Here is a 10,250-nt window from a genome sequence, read left to right on the forward strand (position 1 = left end):
TTTATAAAGTGCAACTGCAAGGGACACTTTCCATGTTCGTATAAAGGCTACCAGGAGAATAAAGAATAGGAGTCATACAACAGGATTCCTGGAAAGACAGCCGGGGTTCAAATTCCTGCAGATTCCACTTCAACCAAAGCATACCAGTTGTATTTCAAGGAACAGAAATAAATATTCATGTCTGTTTCTTACAGCTCTCCTGAAAGTGCCAAAACCTAGTGTTTTCATCTCTAACTGAAAGCTTCAATAACTATTAATCTTAGTCAACTGATTTATGAAATTAGGTTATCAACAACAGGTCTAAAACAGCATTACAAGTTCACCGATTAAAACTGACTACACCTCTACCCTGATATAACGCAGTCCTCGGGAGCCAAAAAAAATCTTACCGCGTTATAGGTGAAACCACGTTATATCGAACTTGCTTTGATCTGCCGGAGTGCGCAGCCCCACCCCCCCGGAGCACTGCTTTACCGCATTATATTGGGTCCTGTTATATCAGGGTAGAGGTGTATTTCAATACCTGCTGCTATCATCATGCTCTCACTATTCTTTCAACCAGAAAACAGCAATGCAGATATCTAGTGAAACACAAAAGAGGAATTATTCAGCAAGTTAGACTTGTTTCCTCTCAAAGTCTGACTGCAACAACATTCTCAACCAAAATCTGCACTGGAGAAATTAAACTCCCTCAACGGGCAACTCCAATGTGGAGAGCAATGCAAAGTGCTTCTGTGTGTTTTCTATGTACGTCGCAGAAGAAAAAAAAGGTCTGGGTGAAGCCCAGCTGAAATTTTGGCCCTCTGCCATTTTTTAATCTTTTCTGAAGACTGAATTTATTTCTATTATAAAATCTAATCGTCAACCTGATTTGTTATGATTTTTGATTAGGTACTCCAGGCCTTTCATTTTTGAGTGCCATACAAATGGAGTGTGTTATTAAACTGATAATTTAGGTCACAATCTCATTTCTAGAATGCTTGATGTGGTGGGTGACGGTGACACTGCTAATACACCTCTGCAAGTTTGGCGTACAACACATCAGCCAAATAGATCTACAAACACACACATTACCAAATTCTCCTTGCAAACATCCTTCCTCCAACCATGCAGTGGGAGATGGCTACACTGCACAAGCGCAAGAAAGCTCTTGCTAACCAAAAGTTCCCACTCCACAATAAACTTGTTCACCCGTCTCACACTCATCTTAAGTCCCGCCGACCATTCTGAGCAGCTGTAGAAGCTCTTCTGTATCTGTATCTGTTGAGTTCTTGTGCTTTGCAGGGTTTGACAGTTGTTACCTACTGAACAGAGATGGTGGCAGGATTGTTACCAAAACCAAACTGATTGAACAAGCTATAGGACAAGTCAACTCTCAAAGCACTGTTGGCACTCCCACCGTTAGCACACACAGCAGGTTCAGAACAGTGCTAGCTGACATGGCTTTGGACTTCAAAGTGTTGATTCTAAGAGAGACTGGTATCTCCCTGCTGCTGCTTGTTATCCTGGGAATACCATGGGGAGAGGGAAACAGCTGATACTGTTCTCTTCTCTGGGATGTGGGGGGAGGGATAGCTCAGTGGTTTGAGCCTTGGCCTGCTAAACCCGGGGTTGTGAATTCAATCCTTGAGGGGGGCCATTTAGGGATCTGGGGCAAAAATCTGTCTGGGGATTGGTCCTGCTTTGAGCAGGGGGTTGGACTAGATGACCTCTTGTGGTCCCTTCCAACCCTGGTATTCTATGATTCTATGTTAGGATGTTACATGGAAGATGCATGCACTTGATGCACAAATGGAGAACCAAGGATTCGCCACAGTGCGAAAGCAGAGACCTCCAAACCATAAAACACACTGCCCAACCTTTTCATTTCCAGGAGGTATAGCAAAGGTGCACTTCTGCATCCCTTGAAGCCCTCCAATGGATTTCAAATCTTTATCGACTTGTAAATGTTGCTATTTCCATACAAAAGATGATGATCAATTTTTCCTCTCCTAGGTATGCAGACCTTCAGTAATATTTCCATCAGAAAACATTACTGCCCTGTTGCTTTTGAACCTTACATTCACATTTACTCCTTTGCCATCTGAAGCCATACTGTTTTGGGATTATGCCAACTTTAACCTTACCCTATGGGTTTCCCTTGAGAAATAATCTAGTGTCGTACTGCCCTCCCCAATAAATGTTAAAGCCTATGATGTTACTTTGTTTTTTATATTCACAAAGCACCTAGTGAACACTATTTTCAAGGTATACAATGTTACACTTATAGCAATGAGACAGATAAAACAATCCATCACTACTTATTCTGTAAAAAAAAACCCTCACATTTCTTCACTAAATTGTAAACTTCATGGTCCCTTATTGGTTCCTAGAGGAAATTATCTTGTTCATTACCCTTTGGGGGAAAATGGTTGCTAATGGGTTAGTAGTACGACAGTTGGCTAGTAAATTCCATTAGAACAAGCCTAGTGTCTGTACATGTGGCGTTATCTTTGAGCCACTTGCAGGTCATATTAATAAAGAATTTCCCTAGTATGGCAGTAGTGAATCTTAATTTGATATCTTTTCTTCCAGTTCTACTGACAAAACTTGAAATTTAAATTTGTTTCATCCTGTCGCAAATCATGCAAGTCTTTGGTTGAAGGTAAATACCTAGGAAAATCTTGCAATGTCTGTATTTAGTTCACAAATCCACAGCCAAATTACTCCCCACATAACTTTTACAGCAAGAAATGTTCATTTGTTCCTTATAAAGCAATGAATAGAGTCCATGATCTTTATCTTGAAGGCTTTGCATGGTCTAGTGCTAGCTCTTGTCTAACTGCCTTACTTATAAAAGCATTTATACTATCCTTCCCTTTCATAGAGAGACTCTCTAGGAAACACTAGAAATGCTGCTGGCATTGTTATACAATGCCTTCCTCCCATTCCCACCTCACCAGGGGATTTAAATGCTGGAAGATCTGTTCAAAAGTATGGCTATAATTAAGGTTAATATTTTTGTCTCAGTTTCTTTTAGTAAAAGTCACGGACAAGCCGTGACCTGTCTGACTTTTACTAAAAATAACTGGGGGGGGGGGGGGGGAGGAGGAGAACGACAGCTGGAGTCCCATGCGGGGGGGGGTGGGGTGCGCGGAGGAATGACAGTCGGAGCCTCACCGCCGGGCAGCAGCAGAGCCCCAGCTCCAGCTGAAGTGTCACACAGCCTTGGCCGCAGCTCTGAAAGTCAAAGCTGAAGAAATCACGGAGGTCTGGTAAAGTCACGGAATCCGTGACTTCCATGGATCGTATCCTTAACTAGAATGTTATCCTACAGTTTGAAATGAGCCCTGAACATTGTCTTTTCCCCCCAAATAGTTGTTTAAAAAAACAGAAATAGAATTAATTCGCTGACTGTGAATGATGCTGGATTGTTGTAAACGGAGATGGAAGCAAGGAACATAAAGCAGTCAGTGTTACTGAAAGTTTCACCAACTCACTCGTGATGTCATCAGTGTGATTCAACGCTGACTTGCAGAGACCATATCTGATGTGAGAGGGCAGTTCAGTCTCAACGCCAACCTGCCCTAGATTTATATACCTTTACTAATCTCACATGCCACTGAGTCCCTCCTTTAAGATTTAAAAAACACACAACACAATATTTTTAAATGCACCAAAATGTACAAAAAAACCCTCCAAGTTTGCCAACCCCCTCCTCCACGTCAGCTAAAACGCCCTAAGAAAGAGTCATAATAATGACGTCTTTTTTTTAAAAAACAAAGAGCTTTATTTTCATAATGACCATTTTGGGGACAATTTCTTATAGAGAACAATTTAAAAAAAAATAATAATAATAGATCTTTTATCCTAAGCAGAACAGCATTAAGCAATTGGTACACGAGGTATAATAGTAGGACTACCCACCCATTTTGCTGCAGTACATAAGCACCACACTGTAAGCCCACAAGAATCCTGAGCTCTTAGCAACAGGCAAATAATCCACGGGATGGTTTTGAATACCACTTACTCTAGCATGTTCAGTAAAAGAGAAAAGCAACATACCCATTTGCTCACATAGCACCATAGCTAATCATACTTAACATTTTGTGACCAATGCCATTACGTGACCATTAAAATTTAAGGATTACAGGATCAGTTAATGTATAGAACAGCAAGGCAGAAAACACAGAACAGTAAAGAGTAGTTACAGGTTTAGTTTATAGGCATCAGAACTCAGAAGCATCTTATCAAGCATAATGCCAATGCTCATCAATTCTCTTCATACATATCCAATCATACATTTGTTCTGTACAAGGTACCCCACTATCAGCCATTTCCATGGAGACCTAATCTTGAAGCGTCATGAAAATAAGCCACGAAACAAAACAAAAAAGTCAGCTGTTGTAGCCCTAGCGACTTATCAACATAGTGCAAAGTGCTACCAGTAAACAATCATGCTTCTATATACATCAGCAATTACTGGGACAGAACCCAATTGTGCAGCACTAACACGTACAAACAGTCCTACAGACCACTTACTTAGGGCTTCATGATGAGAACTTACTGAAAGTTAGTAAAATCAGAATTTCTACTATAGTGCCATCTCTTCAAAAGCAATATTCATTGCACAGACGTTTACATAAACAGGAATCAGTCTAACATGTTTGTGGTCTTCAAGAATTAAAGTATTAAGAAAGTTTAACTTCTTGACCTAGGATATCTATTTCAAATAAAATTTTAATAAAAAATGCTGTTCCTCTTACTGTTAGTCCACTTTGCAACATGTCAATAACCCTCACACTCAGTCACTAACAAATTTATTGTAGTTTCATTTGTAACTCTAGAAGTACAGTAGACAACATTCTTGTTTTACTATAAAAAATTGTTTAGCAACACTTGGTTTCTGAAAATTTCTAGAAAAACCACATTGTTCAAAACAAAACTCTCCTTTCAATACATACATCTTTACCAACACTGCTGAATTAACAACACAATTACCATCAACAAAGATATCTAACATCTGAAACTTTGATTCCGAGATTTATAATACTGATAATAAGATGGAAAGGGCCAAATTCAGAAGTGCACGCCCATTTCTGCAACTGCATGCACCGTTAGCCACATGTGCATGCGACTGCTGTATCTGAAAACATAACAACAACAAAATCGAGGTACTCAAACTCATGTACATTTTGTGGGTGAAAGTGGTCTTCTACCCGCTGAAAATCTGGGACAAAAAATAAGCATATTAACACCATAAGATTTTTAGACAACTTTAGAATTCCTAGCGATCTTACCTCCTGCTGGAGTATCTATAACAGGTGATCAAATGAAATGCTTGTATACAGAGAAATATATTGAAATACTTTGCAGAATTTGCCAAGGCCAGGGATTTGTTTTCTAAAATAAAGGGAAAATAGAAGTATGATTAAACAAATTTAAAAAACAGGCTCAGTTTATTCTTATATCTCATTAATCCTGAAAATTAAGACATTCGTTTTGTACAGCTGGCTCACCGTGTATTTTTAAAAGCATATCTGAGACCAAGATTAAATCCCGTTTGACACATTCTAATTGTTTAGTGTCTTAATGCAATTTGCTATGTTGAGTCTTTTAGAATACAAAGAAAACCTATTCTGTCCTCACACACTCTTTCTGGAAGTGAATTATTTAAAAGGGTGAAGGTTGAGGGCAATATCCTACACTGCAGAATCCACAGCAATACATGCCAGAAGATTTTAAACAAGATATGTTTGTATAAAATCCTACATTCATTTACAATCAATTCTGTTACATTATGCTCTGGAAAGTATTCAAAATACGGCATCTTCCAATAAACTCTGTCTACAAGCAGATTTACCAATTCTCTCATTGCTCACAATCCACATTTCTTTCATCCAGATGAGGAAGTTCCTGTGACAAGCTTGTCATCAACCCATTTAATTTAGAAAAAAATCGTGACTGTTCTGAATTACAAATGTAAGGCAAATTTCTAAGTATACTTACCGCATGTTTTGGAAAAATATTAATACTTCATGCAAAAATACAGAATGCAGATCACACATACTAGTTATTTTGCAGAGAATATGACAAGAATTGTGAACAAACATACTAAGAATCTGTGACACTATGGTGTTTAAGTATCTAGAGCAAAAAATTCTTTTCAAGAGGTATTTTAATTAATCAGGTGACAAAATCAATATCGATTGAAGGACAAGAAAAGAATGCTGACGTGTAAGAGGAAGTTTTAAATAACAAGGAGTTTGATGTAACACTAGAATGTTCAAGGGCAAATTGCCTTACAAGACCAATGCAAATGAGTATTCACTTAAAACTTCAGAGTACTTATGTGCAAATCCTGGTTTCAAGCAGTTATCTGTATGGAATACATTTATATCTGTGCAAAACGACTTAAATACTATACAGTATCTTAAGGCCAAAAAGATTGCTGGGTGTGCTTTGAGACACTAAATGAAAGATATTGGGAAGCTTATTTTGTATTTAGCTTGAGGAGTATGAAGTACACATAGTTACATTCATTTGAAAAAAAGAGACACATGCAAGTAGCATTATCGTTTTATTTATAAAAGCTGCCAGCTAAGGTGAGAAATTATTTTTAACCGCTGTGGAAAGCTTCTGAGAACATGGTAATTGTTCTGAAGTATGAAACTAAGGAAACGAGTATAAATATCCAACAATGAAAGTGACCCCAAATGGCTACAACAATTAAACCAAGTACATTTATGTAGCCAGTAATGCACACAATTAAGCTTTTGAATCAGTCTCAAGTCTCTCATCCTTCACCTATTTTAGGAGTCCAATCTACAGTAAATTACTCCAGAATAACGACTGTTCTTCAACTATTCCCAGGGATGGAATCTAATCCAACTAGCTTTTTGTGCCTTGAACTTCTGCGATCTGTTTATGAAATTGCATTAGCATGTCCAAGGAATTAATTTTGGAAAAAGAGCATGTCTTCTGCTTCATGAAATACATATCATAGGTATTGAGAGCAGCTGTTTCAATATTTCCTTTTCAGAATTCATCATCAGATTGCCTTTTGAAGTTAAGTCAATTGAGGTGTGCTGATGGGCAGCTTCCCTGAAACTTCCCTCAAGAGTCAGAAGGCAGCTACATGTCAGTTTCTGCTCAACTCTCTCACTGTACAGCCCAGAGAACAACTCATTAGTCTTCCCAGATTCACTGTCCATTATGTTCAGCACACCTTCATTTAAAATTCAGGTGCTATAAAACTTTATTTTGCTTTTAAGTGAACAAGAAGATACAAAGGTTAACACATTTCCTATTAAACCATTACAAAAAGAGTCACTCACACAACTTGAGTGAATAATTATTTTGAGGAAGGCTCTGTCTACACTAAATGAAAAGGCACTGTAAGAAACAACAGCTTATAATGCCTTGTGCTTCAGTGCTACTTCAACCAGTTCTCCTATCACTATCTCTGCCTCACAATGCCTCAAATTTGGAAGTTGCCAAGAACTCCTGCTTCCAGAAAGCGCACTGTGGAGTTTCAGGTGTCCCAGAACAGTTGTAAGATGTGATGCATGTGGCTGCCCCCAGGTGTCAATGTGCTCAACCTTTGCAAGGATCAGTAAAAGAAACAGCCATTCATGCAATCAGTATCCCTGAAACATTTTCCTTGGGGGTGTAGACAATGCTGAAGAAAGGGAGACATGTGTGAGCAAGACAGATGGGGGGAAAAAGATTAAACAGATACTCTCATCCTAAATACACTGCAAATCAATGTCCCTTTCACTTCTGCTACTTGAAGGTTTAAACAAAACATGTTTTAATCAAGAAAACTGATAAGGGTAGAAGGTAAATATCGATTAGCATTGTACGTACATTTGCAGATATTCATTGGTGGAGCTGCAAGACTGACACAGGCACACACAAAACCATGTGCTTCTAGGCATGCAGTTTTCAAGTTCTGGCCCGTAAGTGTTGCAGGAAGACAGACCATACCCTCAAGGAGTTCACAAGCTAAATGAATAGACAGTATAAATAAGATTAAAACCCATGTTAGACAAATGGCCACATACTTTACTTTTTTATTAACATGCCACACAAACCTCTGTGAAATATAAAAACGGCCTTTTTCCACAATTTTCCAGGTTGCCTGCTACTTTTCAGAAGCTCTGCAAGAGGGGGATGCTGGGGACAGCTGGAAGAATAGCGAATCGGGGGGTATGTACTGACAAGGACTGTGAGTGGCAGTTGGGGGGGGGAGACAACTTCAAGCAGGAGGCAATCTGCACCTCGATACTCCTGAATCATGCTGAAACCAAGCTCTGCTTCTGCATATTTTAGGAACATAGCAAACTCTTTTCCCTTCATAATGACAGGTTTCAGAGTAGCAACCGTGTTAGTCTGTATCTGCAAAAAGAACAGGAGTACTTGTGGCACCTTGTTAGTCTCTAAGGTGCCACAAGTACTCCTGTTCTTTTCCCTGCCTTACTTTCCTTCCCTAAGTCACGCAGGAATGGAGCTCTGCTCTGACTAAATACAGGATGTCAGCTGTTCTCCTTATGAACGGTTCTTCACCACCTTCTGCCAGTTCTTGTTCCCAACTCCTCCAGATTAGAAGCCTTCCAGTTTAAAGAAGAATTTGTAATGAAACACATTGCCCCATATGGTGGTAAGCCTCAGTGCATCTCTGCAATGTAAATTAGGGGCAAAAGGATCTAGCCATACGATTTAGATCTAATGTAATTTGTTCAGCTTTACCGCCTTATTCTATATGGAGCCCTAAGACAACAACCAATAAGCAGCTATCCGAAGCCCCTTCTGCCAGGGGAGGGAAAGCAGTGACCCATCATACCGGAGCATGCAGCCTAGCTCCATTTCTCCTGCGTGACGGATACGTTCCCCAGAGAGTGCACCTTGCTCTTTCCCCTCACCCTCGACCTACCTTTCAGGATCTTTTCTACCCATTTGCCTGCAACAGAAAGTGGCCTCACCCCAACTGACTAATCAGTGCCTCCTGCCCCGCAGGCGGGGGATGCTAACGGGGCTCCCCACCAGGGTGGGGGTCGCAGTTTGGGGGTCCCCTTCCCAGGGTAGCAGGTCTGATCCGGGGCTTCTCCCCCATTTCCCCCTTCCCCCCCAGGGAGAGGGTGTCTCCGTGTGGGGGGGGCTACCCTCCAAGTTGGGGCATCTCCCTTCCCCACCCAGGTGTGGGGTCCCTCCCCGCCAGGCGGCGGGCTCCGGGGCGAGGGGCCGGACGGCGGAGGGTCTCTGCCCCGGCCTGAAGGAGCCCAGAGCGGGGCCTGTTTTTCCCAGGCGGGAGCCTTAGTTCCCTCCCCCGCCGCTCCCCGGGGTCCCACCTGGGGCCCGGCGGCAGCCCCGGCTGCGGTGGTCCCGCCAGGGCGCAGGCCGCGAGCGCCTTAGCTCACCTGCTCCCGCAACAGCCCCGGGCCCAGACCCGCGGACACCAAGGCGGAAGTGCGGCCCCCAGCGTTCGCCTGACTGACAGCCCAAACCGCCAACGGGAAAGCCGGGCGAGGCTATGGCAACCCCAAACTGCCTAATCAGGGCCGGCGGGGCGGGGCACATGCTAATTTGATGCCAAGCCCCGGACGCAGAGGCCCGACCATCACTGGTGAGCCTGCTGGCCAATGGCGTTCTGGGAGGGCGTGTCTATGCAAATAAGGGAGGAGAAAGCTGGCCTAAGCTTGGTTGCTACGGGTCCGCTTGTAGGAAGAGAAACTATTAAATGTAAGGCTGTTTATATTGCACTGATGTACATTTTACATCTAGTGCTGCATAGTCACATGGCACTGCATCTATTATCTTTATGACACTTGGCACATAGTGGCATCTGGCCTGTATTATAGACCCTGCTTTCAAGGTGTGGGTTGCTTATGAACTTTGTCTAGTTTTGCATACACCAGGTATTGGGATGCACTGTATAATATTTTGCATATATTAAATCTCTTGCCTAATTGCATACTATGACACTTTGTGGATTATGGATCAGAGGGGTAGCCGTGTTAGTCTGAATCTGTAAAAAGCAACAGAGGGTCCTGTGGCACCTTTGAGACTAACAGAAGTACTGGGAGCATAAGCTTTCGTGGGTGAGAACCTCACTTCTTCAGATGCAAGTCAAATGTATACAAATACAAGAATGTATATTACATAAAACCTGCATATTTCATTATTAGATATATTCTTGTGTTACCCACTTACAAATATTCAGTATAACATTCTAACCGGTGCTAAATACTCAAACTGCCTATACTGTATAT

At 41.5% G+C, this 10,250-nt stretch overlaps 1 long non-coding RNA gene across 1 annotated transcript; it reads right to left on the bottom strand.

Annotated features, from left to right (window-relative positions):
- Nucleotides 1-3,847: 3,847 nt before the first annotated feature.
- LOC128846869 (uncharacterized) lies at nt 3,848-9,459 on the bottom strand. Its single transcript, XR_008446820.1, has 3 exons — nt 9,399-9,459; nt 7,849-7,986; nt 3,848-5,382 (listed from the first exon to the last, which is right to left on the bottom strand). It is a non-coding gene; the product is annotated as an uncharacterized LOC128846869 (long non-coding RNA).
- Between the last annotated feature and the right edge of the window lie 791 nt (nt 9,460-10,250).

This window comes from Malaclemys terrapin, chromosome 12, assembly GCF_027887155.1.
Source record: "Malaclemys terrapin pileata isolate rMalTer1 chromosome 12, rMalTer1.hap1, whole genome shotgun sequence".
In the NCBI taxonomy this organism is placed as follows: Eukaryota; Metazoa; Chordata; order Testudines; family Emydidae; genus Malaclemys; species Malaclemys terrapin.